The sequence below is a fragment of the Cyanistes caeruleus genome, chromosome 11 (assembly GCF_971803275.1).
Source record: "Cyanistes caeruleus chromosome 11, bCyaCae1.hap1.1, whole genome shotgun sequence".
NCBI lineage: Eukaryota > Metazoa > Chordata > Aves > Passeriformes > Paridae > Cyanistes > Cyanistes caeruleus.
In genome coordinates this window covers 18,033,743-18,048,111 of record NC_141711.1, presented here as the reverse complement: position 1 = coordinate 18,048,111, position 14,369 = coordinate 18,033,743, and the positions used below count along the sequence as shown (strand labels likewise).

Here is a 14,369-nt window from a genome sequence, read left to right as displayed (position 1 = left end):
CTTTTTCACTCTGATTCCCCCTCAGCTTTTTCACTCCCATTCCTCCTCAGCTTTTTCACTCTGATTCCCCCTCAGCTTTTTCACTCTGATTCCTCCTCAGCTTTTTCACTCCCATTCCTCCTCAGCTTTTTCACTCCCATTCCTCCTCAGCTTTTTCACTCCCATTCCCCCTCAGATTTTTCACTCTGATTCCTCCTCAGCTTTTTCACTCCCATTCCTCCTCAGCTTTTTCACTCCCATTCCCCCTCAGCTTTTTCACTCTGATTCCCCCTCAGCTTTTTCACTCTGATTCCCCCTCAGCTTTTTCACCCCGATTCCTCCCCTGGCGGGCTGCAATGCCAGCGCCAGGCTGTGATTACCTCACTCTGCAAACCATGACTATTCACAGGGAAATAAAAGCTTTGTTCCTCTTCTTACGGTCGCAGTTATAAATTCCAGGGCTACAGTTCACGTTAATGCCAAATATTCCAGATCTAAACCTGAATAAACGTCCAGATTCTCAGATGATTCCTTTTGTAAAAGCTGTCCAAAACAAGCTTGTCTGGTATATAACTATGCAAGGGAAAAATTAGGGGGGAAATTGGAACTTGCTGATTCAAGTTTTAAATATGTCCTTAAATGTCTTTCTCTATACTTTAAAACTACGTTTGGACCCACGAACAAAAGAGCACAATTCTTCAGCAGAGGAATCACAGAAATGCTAATTTCCAGCTGGAGGCAGGCAGACTGAGTAGATGGTAATTTTTTATATAATCTGACACTTGCCAGAAAAAGCCATTCCCAGCACATGGGAGCTGTGTGTAAGTAATTGCAGCAATGCTGCAGTTGGCTGTGCACAAACACACGGACAGGGACAGGTCGCTGTTAAAGCATGAGCACGGCTTCTCCCATTTCACTTAAATGTCTCACTACACCTACAGCCTGAAGCACAGTCCTGCACTTCACCACAACTCACATCCTCAGGTTGTATTTAGACCTCACAGGGATTTAAAGACGTTTAAAAAGTGCTTTTGGGGCTCCATCAGGGGCTTGGAAAGGAGCTAAATTAACCAAGGTTACCTATTCTGGTAATATCCCTGAAATAGCTGCTTTTGCTGGAGTTTAAAATTTGTATTTTTCCTACACTGCCAGAAGCATTTTGTTTTCTACACAGCCATAATTTCCAGACCTAAAATTAGGCCTGAGTTAACTCCATCTAGAGCCCTGTGGTACCTGACAATGGAAATCTTTGTGTGCCACCACACATTTTCACATCATCACCGAGGCAAGATGATTTATAAAATGCTGCCTTAATTCCACACACGACAAATAACATTTTGTTGGAAAAAAGAAGGAGCGAGGAGAAAACCTCCTGAATGTTTACCAGTAAAAATAAGCATTCTGCCAATTTAGTCAGCATAATATAAACTAGCAAATATACGCTGACCTATAATACACCACAAGCCATGATTTCTATTAAAGACTCTGGCACCAAATCTAAATAGGAACTTTCCATCTCAGCTCTAAATAGCAAAAATTGTGCCCTGCTGCAAATGCTCTGGGACAGACACCCAGACCTCTCCTGTTCCAACCAAACACAAATTGAGAAGCCCCCACAACCACCGCAGTGCCACAAAAAAAGCTTTTATCAACACAGCATCTCTTGGAAATTGTTTTCAGATCAGTAAATTGGTGCATTTTTCCTTTGTTTTTTGCCAATAGAAACCCCCACCTACAGAGTGTTCACGTTCTAAACTTTCAAAGCAAACCACATCACAGCAGTTCCTCTACATGAGGAATCTCCCCGACTCCTGTCTTTGAAAAGGAATAATTTAAGAGCAATGTCAAGAGATAAAGCTTTCAGCTCCTGAGGCTGGAGGTTGTGTCCTCCCACCCACGCACCATCGCTCTTCTCCCCGCACTATCTCCCATCACTTCTGGGGACTCCAACACAAAATTCCACAACAGCAATTTCAAATTCCATGTGGGCACCTAACTCCCACTGACTCCTGAGCAACTCCTACCACTACCTGGGGTAGTTTAAATAGCCAAGTAAAGCTAACTTGGGTGTGTACAAAACCCCGAAAATCTCTAGACATTATTCGATTCAGTAAATCAGAAACTGGCCCTTTTTCCCCAAACAGGACATGATACTACACAATTACCAAAATGGGACTTTTATTTCAAAACTATAAAACTGATTTCTTCTATGTATGGTAACAACATTATCTTAACATTCATATCTTAACATTCAACATATCTTAACATTCAGATTGAGTATAAAATCTGGTAAAAATTCTACTGTATGCTGGAAGAAACCTATTTTAAAGGAATTTAGCAAAGAAAGGAAGGGGTTCTAATTAAAGCCTATCCAATTTGGTAATGCATTTTCCTGATTAGGCAGAGAGCACCAAGACTTCAGCTAAACATACCAGGATCTAACCAGAACCACTGGGCCAAAATTAATCAAATTAACCAAACTTTCAACAGGTGGGATCAGTGAGAGTCTTTTACGAGACAATTCAATTTGTACAGCCCCTCCTACCCACACCAGGCAGGAGAAGAGTGCCAAAAAGAGATAACAGGGAAAATCAAGGAAACGAGGAAAAATCTCTTTACATTGTTTAGAGGGATAAAATGCAAACTCCTATATTGGTTTTGCACAGCACCATGAGTTCTCATGGGGCCTACACATTTGATCAGGGCTAAAATTGCTCTTCATTCAAATAAAATTCCTTTTCCACTGCTTTCCTCCTTACCAAACGTGAATTGAAAGCAGAGAGAAAGAAACCACAGAGGAGACTATGGCCCCAAATGCTGTTTTAGGGACTAGATTTGTCTCCCCCAGCTGACCACACTCCATGGAAACCAGACTCCCATCACACAGCTGGCAAGACAACACTCTGATAAAACAACTGTGTTTTATAAATTCCCCAAGTCCAAACTCCAGGCTTCAAAATTCATTACTGTGACGGCTTGTGTCTGCCCTGCAACTGAGAGCAGAGATAGCAAACACATTTATTGTGCCTCTCATAATGCTCCTCTTTGTTTCAGCCAGCAGCTGGTGGAAGGCACTCCAGATCTGCTGCTTTCAGATACTTCTACTTACAACTATTCATGCTAGTATTTTTTTTTTTTCTTCTTCTCCTCCTCCTCCTTCTCTTTTTTTATTAAAACTGTTGGGCAACATGATAAAGCACAGACAAGCTAAACAAAGATAACACCGTGACGTAGTGTCTGCCTATAGAGCAGCTCTGCTCTCGCTTGACACCAGCCCATGCAGTCAGCAGGAATGTGCTTTATTTTAACCACTTAGGAGCCTGACTGAAAGTGTTTCCACTCCAGGCAGTGTTTGTCAGGCCAGCAGGGCTCTTCCCAGCCCCTCACAGCCCCGGGACAGCTCTCTGTAAACAGAGCATGTCCAGCTCTGTTTGCCTTGCTCTGGTCAGCGGGAGCCGCGGCCCCAGCGGAACATCCACAACAGCAAAAGTCGTGTTTTTACAAGTGTGCCTTGACAGAGAGACACCAGAGGGGTCTGAAATCTGTCTGAGAGCTCCAGGAGTCACCAAAGACTGGGGGAAAAAAAATAAATATATACACTACTGTGGCAGCACGCTTCCTTCCTGTGACTCGGTATGGGCTGCACGGACACGGGGCTGCCATATCCTATCCCCCCTCCCAATTTCCTCTCTCCCGCTGGCTGCGTTTAATGCACAAAGGCTGAGCATTAATTACAACCCAGAAATGAAAGGCTTTGTCTTGCCAGCTGAACACTGACATGGTGCAGACCTTAGGCAGGTTAGAATAAAACTCCTCGAAAGAAAATCCCGGCACTGCCCTCGTCTGTTTTTTGTTCTGTATCTGACAGATGGATTTATCCACAAGAATGAATTCCTGACAAGTTTATTAACTTTTAGAAAAAAAAACACAACAACTTAAAATTCTTCAGTTGTGGTGTTTGTCATCAAAGTCCTTACCTTTAAGGTCTTGGATTGAATTACTATGACCTCAGGCCACTCTAATAATTAAAAAATCATGGGCAAGAGCATTAAACAGACTTTAATTAACGGGCATCACACCTTTAATTACTTTTTCCAATACCTGCAGACAAACTCTCATTAGTGAGAGGAGTTGCCGCATGTTCTTAAGGCCAGATTCCCAGGAATGAGTACTACATGATACAGACAACAGAAAAAACTTCAAGGGCAGTTTTTTCTCTTCATTCAAGATCAAAATTTACTTTCATGGCATATGCTGAAAAGCCAAGAACTTCACAAAGGCAATACAGATGTGAAAAAGACACTACAAAATAAAATTTATTTTCTATTTATTTTCTATTAAAATAAAAATTTATTTTATTTTCTATTGTTAATCAAATTTATTTCTAAATTTTTTAAAGATTAAATAACAAATAGATTTGAATGGATTTCTAAACTACTGCATGTTTTATTCCACTATGGCAAACACAGAAGTCAGTCTGTGCCAACATAAATTGGGATAAATGGCATAAAAATTCCAATTCATGAACAAAATAAAAATAACCCCGTGATTTGAGATATCAAATACCAAGCAGGGAAATCACCACAATTTACTCAATTCAACAAGTCATCAAAACAAGTTATCAGGCCAGAATTGCAATGCAGCACCAGGGTCCCTGTGCAGATGTAGCCAGCTGCCTGCTCTGGCTGTTATTTCACCTCACACTGTACAGTGGGAGAGAACTGACAGCCCTGGCACTGGGAAATTCCCCTGAAATCACTCTGTGTGAAACAGGCTGCAGGCAAGCTGCAAAGTGTGCAGCCCCAGGCAGATTTGCTTCACTTGCTTGACCAAAGACAACAAATGAATCCTTTCTCAGGAGGAAATCTTTGGTCACCATGAAAGACATCCCAAGAAAAATCACAAACTGTATTATTTATAAATATCATTGCTGTGCACTTCTGCAACTCCTACTCAGAAAAACAAACAAAATCCCTTATTCAAAAAAACAGCATTCTGCACCACTATTTTATTTCTGGGTTGCTTCTACGGAAGATATGATTTAAGATGGTCTTAAATAAGACTTAATTCTGGGAAGCAGTAGATCAAGCACTGTAAACAGAGTGACAGTAGTCTGTATTTCCTTTAGAGTACATAAAACAGGCCTATCTGGAGACCAGAATAAAACAGCAAACTACAGAACAACAAAAAAATTAAGTATTAATGGCAACAGCCTGATTAAAACACACTGCTAAGAAACCAGATCTTGGAAATATTCTTTATTGTAATTGATTGATTTCTTTCAGCAGCCAACTTACTGATTCCTTTATCTGCCACATATTTTACTGACTTTCTGCTACGATAACAAAAAGCTAATTTAGGAAACCAGAAAGTCACATACACATGTGGAGAAAAATTGGCAAAAGCCTCTTCTCCTCCGTTTACAAAACATATGAAAAGCACTTACTCCTGGAAGCAAGCTCTGGCTACCACTATGCAGAGATTTGTACGCCAGAAAACCCATGGCCAAAACCGAAATACAGTGATTAAAGTGACTGCTCTGTGCTGGCTCCTCCAGCTGCCCCTGCCTGCCAAGCAGGGACACGTTCTGCTCCACACTGCAGGCAGGAACATTAAATAGTGACCTCTGCATTCAACCACCTCCACCCACTTTCCTCCTCTTGCCTTCAAAAGCCTCACAAAGGAGCCAGAATTTGGTGCAGCAGCAGGCTTGTTCGAGGATCCTTCCAAAAATATATTGTTAATCAAAATTAGAGATCATTTCTACTTAATAGGTCTTGGAAATGCTGTATTATGTACCAAAAATTACAGTGCAACAGGCAGAAAATAGCAAATTTGCCTCCTCCAAGCCAACATTACCCTATTTGCTCCTTCAAAGGTAGTGTGAAAAACTGACTACTCATCTGAAACTCTCTCTCCTCACACTGTAAAAGCACAGCTGTACAAAATAATGGCTACATCGACTGTCTTGGCTGGGGAACTGCTTCAGTTCCACAAACTATTTCACAAATACATAAGATTAATAAAAAAATATTTGTTGAATGCTTCAACAATGGCTGAGAAATTCCCCTGAAAAATTCAGGTACCTGAAAATACCGGGTACCAGCTGAAGGAGTCTCCTTGGTAAGGAGGCAAGAAGTGATGGCATGGCAGGAAACAGGGCAGCAGAAGATCTGCCACAAGGAAAGCAGGCTGGAATAAATTTTAATGCTGTGGTCTGGCAGAGCTCCTTAATATTTCCTCTGTCAAACTGCAGCTTTCACACCTCAACAGTTGTGACTGTGAAGCTGTGTTCAGTTCCAGCCCAACAATGGACTCAGGCTTGGGTCTAACTTTAGACATGAGATTACTTCATAAATTCACAGCTCTCACTTAAGATAATGTCCCATTTAGGTAACTCTTACAAAACTCTGAAAAAAGCATTGATTTTTCTGCTTAGAGTACCTGAACTCGTACAACCTGTGGCTAAAACAAGATTTCAGTTATCTGGCAGGCAAGATTTGGATGTAGTCAGTGCTAAAACTACACTGATCTCCAGATCAATAACACCAGGGTTGTCTACAATATTTGTTAACATCCATGTCAGAAAAGGATTTCTCTGACAGAGGATGGGTTTGTGCTCAAGGGTTGCACCCCAGGAGCAACCTTTGAGCCTTTCTGCCAGCTCTCCCAGGAAAAAACCTGTATCAAGCATCTAAGGTCAGTTAAGAGGGACTAAAAATTAGCACAATTATCATTTTGTCTTTGTGCAGACAAGAACCAAGCTCTGGGCTAAGCCCAGCTCCTGAGTCCAGCCAAGGGCAGCAGCTTGGGCATCCCAAACACAGGAGGGGAGAAAGGAAGACAAAAGGAGAAGAATCATCCACACTTCCTGCAGAAAACAGTAAATTCCATGTTCTTTTTTGCTTAGCAAACATGACATTCTTCTTTACTGGGCAGCAAAAGACACTTGTGATAATGTGATTTTATTGAAAATGTGAAATCATTATCAATAAAAATTGTTTTTGTGAATGAAATATATTTAAGACAACATGCTGAAGGTGTTGCTTCCCAGACCAAAGGTGGTTTCAGATTCAGGTGTTCTTTTTTCAGTCACTTCAGCCTTAAATGACTTTATTACATAAAAGATGGCAAAGCTAAACTAATCAAAGACCAGCTGAAACAATCAAAGCCAGAAGCCCTGTCATCTATTTCAAAAGTAAATCAAAGTTACAGCACTGTCACAACAGAGGAAATTTTAAGACTGGGGGCTAAAACAGTATTTCAATGCACTAAATCCTACCTTATAGCTGTATTGTCATGTGATGGCAGAAAAGAGAAATTCAATTTGTGAAAGCTCAGATTTGAAAGTTTTCCCCCAAAGAGAAAATATTTGTTACCCTCACTCTGGTTGGTTGGTTGGTTTGGGGGTTTTTTTTGATATTGTTGCTGTTAGTGGATACTCAGGTTTAAACCCCCCCACCCTGCTCCAATGGCTGATATTGCATGGATATGATCCTGCAACACAAATTAAATTCTGGGTGTTCAGTGTCCCTTGAGGATATGAACACAATCAAGATGTTCTACAGCAACCCTGCTTCAAACATTAATTCTGAGATGTTCGCTTGCAACGGGGTCATATTAAAAGAAAATCCAATAAATTGTGCACACTTTCCTTCATAAGGATTTGAAGCAAAAGGTGCAATAGAAAGGTAAAAAAAACATTCCACTTATTTCAACTGGAGCCTATTTCTGGAAGTACTGCAGGCTTTTATTGCAGTTTAAAATAAACATGCTCTGAACACCTTTTCTCACATTATTCTACTCTGCTGCATGTGGAAAAATTTGGACCATCAAGAAAATGAGCTCTCTAAAAGAGCTGTGAAACCTGATATCGCACTTTCCAGCAATGTTTCTTTTATTCCCATTTTATTTCTCCCCAAATTCCCTACCTGGAAGTTAAAACGACCCTCAAGAGAGGATAGAAATGCTTTAAAATATGAACAGAAAAGCAGATGTATTTAAAATGTTAGGACAAGACATGTACAGGTGGGTGCTGCCTTTGGGATGGATCTGCAATAAAGCAGGGTCACTGCTCAGGGCACTGTGCAACTTCCTGAGGAGATCTCTGGGACTTGCATCCAGCTGACCAAATACTCTTCCTAAACCACAGTGAAATGAGAAAAAAAAAAATCACATTTGGCCCCACAAACACAGGAAAAAGTTGCATTTCCACTTTGGTTTTGCTACCTGATGTGCAGCCCCACGGTCTCCCAGATGAGGGACACTGAGCCCCTCCAGCCAAACTGGACAGAATATCCAAGATTTTAATCCTCTGAGCAGCAGAACAATCCCAACCCATCTCCCACAAAGAATCCATTGTGGAGAACAAAATCCCTTTGTCCTTCAGGACGGGCTCCAAAATCCCTTGTGCAGAGGGAGAGCGAGGGAGCAGCGACAACTGTGCGGGGCAGTGCAACCCTGGGAATCCTCAGCAACCACAGGAGCCTTTCAGAGGGAAACAAGATCGTCTTTTGACCATGCTCTGGCCATGGAAAATGAGCAGGATGTGCCAGCCTGCCCCTTCCTCGTGTGCAGGGCTGTGCTGAGGCTGAGACAGGGCCCAGCCACTGCCTCAGACAGTAAAATAAAGCAAATTCAGCTCAGCACAAACCCTGTAGAGTGTATAATATAGAAGTTTCAATCCTCTGGATTGTATTATTATACAACTCAACATTCCCTCAGATGCTGCTCTCATACTGTTTTAATATCCAAGAACTTGGGAAGGCTTCTAGAAGAGCCCAGAGAACACTGCAGATGATGAGATTCAGAGGAAAGGATTCCATATAATTTCTCCAGGTTTATGGGTGCTGGTGTAAAGGAACATATAAAAGCTAAAATATCACCATTGTTCCCCACAGCACTGTCTTCCAAAACAAACAGGCACACAGCACCACTAAGGGAAAAGACAAAACTAAATCTGTGCCTCTTACAGAGCAGTTTTTAATCTTGGGTTCATGACACAACTACATCAATTTTAGGGAAAAAGAAAATGGCTCTGAAGAGATGTGCAGAAAAATTGTAGCTAGCCAGAAAGCACAAAAGCTGTAAAACTGTTGCTCTACTATGAGGTTTAGCTGTGAAAAAGCTGGTAGCAGAGAAGGAATTCCTGCCCAGAAGGACTGAAGGTGGATGTGAATTCAAGCACTCCCACCCAGCCCAGCAGCAGGGCTGGGATTGCTGGAGGCTGTCCCAGGGATAAAAGGGAGCCAGTCCCGTGGTGCCAGGGGATGGATGGATGGCAGCACTGTCCAGCTCAGAGCCTGACTGTTTATTATTTCACAAGCAGAGGGGTGGTTTGTGGGGCCAAGCTGCAGGGTCACTTCAAATCAGTGTTCTCTCCAAGGGGAAGCAAAGGCAGGGCAGATAGAGGGAGGGATTGTGTTTGCTACCAAGAAATTACATGCTGCCTGGGCAGCCTTTCTCACAGTTTTCTGGGCACTGAGGACAGGTTTCCCAGAAGTCTTGGAAAAACAAGAACAAGCAGAGGTTCTTATTTTTGAAGTTATCTTGACAGTCAGGGGGTTGGAAGAGGTGAGCAGCACTGAAGTTACACTCTGCTGCTCAAAGCCCTTTAATTAGCGCTGTGTCTTCCTGCCCTATACCTGCTAGTCCTTAGCCGAATCTCCCTTCTGACAACAAAAATTCTTTCTCTCTATTTATTTCAGAGCTGCAGAAGCAGCTAAATCCTGACAGAAAAGACAGGGAAGTGCAGATGGGTTGGTAAAACAGAGGTACCAAAAGTATGTCAGCTGTGTGTTTGTGACCCACAGCTCACATCACACTATCCCCACAGGAGCCAGAAATCAAACCTCTCACTGCATTACTATGATAGAATTCCCCAGTGAATCACCTGTTAAATCCTTCCCATCTCACTTGAAAAACATTTCTGCAGATCTCTACCCCCTTATCACACATTTAAGAAGTTCCACCCCACAATTAAGCAGGGGTTGTGTTAACTGTGAAGTTTTTAATGGACCCAAACAGCAATGCTGGGGGCAGTGAGACACTGTGTTATTAATTAAAAGGTTTGGAAGCCCTGCTTCAGGTCAGAAATGGGCTGAGCCTGGCTTGCACTGCACAAGCACAGCTGGACTGCTATTTCATTAAATCTCTGATCCCAACTCATCCTGCAAGGAGAATATAAAAATTAACTGCTGGCATCTGTGGGCATATTCCTTTTATCCAACTCAATGGGCTCTGATCTAAAGGAACAGACCTGGGGAGCTCCTGTGGCTCACAGGGGAACCTCAAATTCTTCCTAGCGTTGTCTGCAAGGCCTTGTTCCTTTTAGCAGCTAAAAGGACTCAAATACATCCACTGAAGGAGATTCCACCACCTCAGTTTGAGTGGGTTCCTCTACAGAGGGACCAAAGTCACAATATTTTGGTCTAAAAGCTGTTTCACCTCCATGACTGCTGAGCACAAAGTAAGGATCAAGTCCATGCAGCATCAGTCCAAGAATCATTGTTTTTACCTGCTTAGCTGACTAAGGACATATTTTATTTGAACATCTCAAACAGGTAAAAGCCATTTTCTTTACTAAGATGTTACAGTAAGGTTTAGCAGCTATGGCAAAACATTCCAGTTGAGGCACTTTGAATGCTGCTGTCAGCTTTATCCCAGACTTCTCTGAGTTCAACCAGTTACAGCTCTTTATCCCCACTGTAAATAAGAATAATATTCATTGTTTATTTCACAGGGGTGGCTAAAAGTTGAATTAACTGGGCTTCTGTGAGAGAAAGGATTCTGCAAAGAGGATTAAAAATATATGCAAATGTGAGCATTAAAATGTTTGTTGTCATAATTGTTGCTAAATGCACCAATTGAGAAACACTTGAACTCAAACGGGGCAGTGTTCAATTTACTGTACTGCAAAGAAAAACCCAGAATATCCAAGGATTAGCCGTTAAGGCAAACATAGTGTACCTCAAAGCAGTCACAGTTTTAGATATTTGGGCTTTTAAGAGTTTTTAAAGAAAGATAACAAATATTTTAAACTTTTTTTTTTTGTCATGAGCTGAGTTAAATACATGAATTATGTAACATTAGCGAGAGAAGCATTTTCGAAGATAGAGAACCCAGCCAAGGCTCTGTAAACATCCTTGCTAATGCTGGAATTCCTATTTTTGCCACCTTTGGTAAATAGCTCAGTGTGATGCCTGCAGCAGGACAAGAGCAGAGTGTTCACCTCTGGGTTTGGAGTGTTCAGCAGGAAAAGTGTGCACGTCAGCATTGCCCCAGCTGGCCCAAGGAGATTTAATTCACACCAAGCACAGAGTGGCTGCGAGAGCTCCGAGATGCCACAGCAGGAAAACTGCAGCGTGGGGGTTAAACAAGCACCACTGCACACCAGATGTCTGAGGAGCACTTCTAGAAAGGATCCAGAGCATGAGGAACAATATTAAAAAAATAAAATCCCCTTCAATGCCATAAATATTTATACTAAATCCAAGGAACTGGCCGAGTTCAGACTTGTCTTATGTGAATCATACAGCACTTCCCTCAGCCCATCTTCATTTCATGTGTTCTGGATAAAAGCACCACAAAGGAGGTGCCACAGTTATGTCAACTTCTTTTTCACTATGGTAAGAGCAGTTTTTGTTAAGCTGCTTTAGAAGATGTTGCTTTCCAAAGAATATAAACAGAACAACTAAATTGTCCTGTTTGACTTGGCTGGCTCCTGTGTGGCATTTACTGATCTTCCTAGATCATTTAGATTCACAGAAATGGTTTCCTTTTGCCTGGACAACTTTAATTTTCTTTACAGGGACATTTAATTACAATCAGCAGAGCATCAGAGAAAACAACTCCAATGTTGTAATCTGGAGCCAAGAAACCATAATTTTCTGAAAGGTTCTGCTCTGAAAGTGTCCAAATCTGCTACTGTCACAAGAATCTCAATTTACTTTCAGAAGTGAGATCTACTAAACATTAGCAATTAAATAACAAAACTGAAAGTCTCAACAGCATCTCTAAAGTGCAGGTGTAGCATGTTGATACCATTTGCAAAAGAAGTAAATCCCCACTCATTCCCAAAAGAACACCAGCTACTCAAAAAGATCCATTTGGCAGCTTTGGGTTTCACTCCTCTCATGCAAAAGATGGCTGGGCACTTTGTAGGTTGTAACTACAAAGCCAATCTGCTGTTCTGGGATTTTGAGATTAAACAAAACAGAATAAATGTTCCAAACTGGTTTATATTCTCATACAACAGTGCCATTCCTACCCTGGGTAAAAAAAAATTTAAAAAATGGACTAAATCTCTCTAACATCTAACTACAACCCATATTTAAAGGCAAAAACATCCCTATTTCTGCATGCTGAGAAATAAATATTAAGCCTCACAAAGCAGGAAAGTGCAGTGCTGAGAGGTTTCCATGCCTGCCCTGTCAAATGGGTTTCCAGGAAAAACTACTGCTTTTTAAACACAACTGGTTCCAAACTTTCCCTGGGAGAGCAAATATATTTCCTGGAACCTGCTAGCAACATTTGGAAGAATAGGAGGAAAGTTATACATTACAATGCCTGGTTCTCACAGCTGACAGGGAACACTCCAAAGTGATGAGGAGTGAAAAGGAACATGTCTTTAAATAATCAGAGACTCTTGAAACAACGGGAATAAGGAAAGGACAGGAGCCACAGGTTTTGGAAGGGAACTGAGCTGGCACCAGCCTGCTGAAGGCAACTTCCCTTCCTCCCTGTGTGCCACCAAGGCTGCAACATTCCACTTTATCCCAATTGCTATCTGCTTCTATCCACCAACACCGCTTGTGGAGGAGCTTTTTCTCCAAAACCAAAACGAGGCACAAAACATCACACAACATTTTCAGGGGGAAAAGCTGATCTGCACCAAGTGCTACTACACTTAACAAGTTCTTGCTTTTAATGCTAGCAACAACTAAGTTTAAAAGAAAAGGGGAAAGAAGTGTTATTTTAAAAAAATCTGATACCAACCAGTGCAGTGAAACTTAGATAAGGAATGATTCCAACACACTTTTCACACTTTTGTCCCCACCACCCATATCACCCTGAGATTTAAGGACTGCCATTTCTATTCAAACTGGATCTCTGAAGATCTTTGATGAAGTCCCATCACCTCACCGAGGTTTCCGGGTGACTTTTTCTTTGGCTGGAACCAACGCTGTGATGGTGTCAGGTACCTCAACTTCACCAAGGTTGCACAAGAAGCTGGACTGAGATATTTCTTAACAAGGATTGACCTTTTCTAATGGAATGGCCTCAAGTTGTTTCAGGGGAGGGTCAGGCTGGATCTCAGGGAAAGGTTCTACCCCAGAGGGTGCTGGCACAGCCCAGGCTCCCCAGGGAATGGGCACGGCCCTGAGGCTGCCAGAGCTCCAGGAGCTCCCAGGGATGCCCAGGGTGGGATTGTTGGGGGGGTCTGGGCAGGGATAGGATCCATGATCCCTGTGTGTCCCTTCCAGCTCAGGATATTCTGTTTTTCTGTGAAGTCCCCCAAGCTCACCTTACCCGACAATCAGTGCCAGCTACTCCTGCTATTAAGAGCAAACCTCTTCCAGCTCCATCCATCTGTGATGTGAGGTTTACAAGTGGGCAGAGATAACCCCAATTAAGGGCTCAACTGCCTGTTCAGTGCCCTGGAGGACCCATCTCCTCCCATGGCTCCCGGGACACACAGCAGCGCTCCCCGAGCTCCGCTCACCGCCCAGCCCACTGTCACCAGGGGCAGGGTGCCCCAGGAAATCCAGAGGGAGCCTGGTGGCACCCGTGGTGTCTGCTCCTGCCCCCCAGCCTCATCCCAGTTCTCCCCAAAGGCAGGGACAAACAATGCCCCTGTGTGTGCAGCTATCCCTGCTGGTCTGGAGAGCAATTTCCAGGGGGAGGATCCGGGCTGCAGGAAAAGCTGGCTGCCTTTAGAGAAGGAATCCAACCCCAAAGCCCTCACGGTTCTTTAAGGCTGAGGAAGTATAAAGCCATTTTTGTAAACACTTCTCCAGGAACTTGTGTTCACCACTACCTCACACTATTATCAGTGAGAAATTATAGGCTCTGTCCTGCTGGATTATTGTTAGTGTAAACAACTTTGCTAAATTGCTTGGCACTCTGTCTGCATGCAGCATGTTCAAACTCTGTAGTCTATTCAGCCAAAATCAAATATAAAGGCCCATCTGTATTAAACCTCAAGAAGAAATTAATAGACAACTATTTTCATGCAAAGCAGATATTTAAAAAAGGCAAAGCCAATACATATGGATGAACTTTTTCATTCATAATTTTAGATGCCACACAATGAAGACTGTTGTTTAAGCTTTATTTTTTCTCCAACAGCTCTCCATACAATGCAGTGCATTGTTCAAACTCTGGAGCAA

At 42.4% G+C, this 14,369-nt stretch overlaps 1 protein-coding gene across 8 annotated transcripts in view; it reads right to left on the bottom strand.

Annotated features, from left to right (window-relative positions):
• The window catches only part of VGLL4 (vestigial like family member 4), a 73,906-nt gene that overhangs the window by 23,890 nt on the left and 35,647 nt on the right, over positions 1-14,369 (bottom strand). Inside the window, exon 1 of one of the 8 annotated variants that reach the window (XM_086846900.1) lies at positions 260-2,955. The exons of the other annotated variants lie outside the window; for them this stretch is intronic. The gene's annotated coding sequence lies outside the window, so the exon portion shown is untranslated. Of the gene's footprint in view, positions 1-259; positions 2,956-14,369 lie in introns of those variants that run through there. 8 annotated transcript variants of the gene reach the window in all.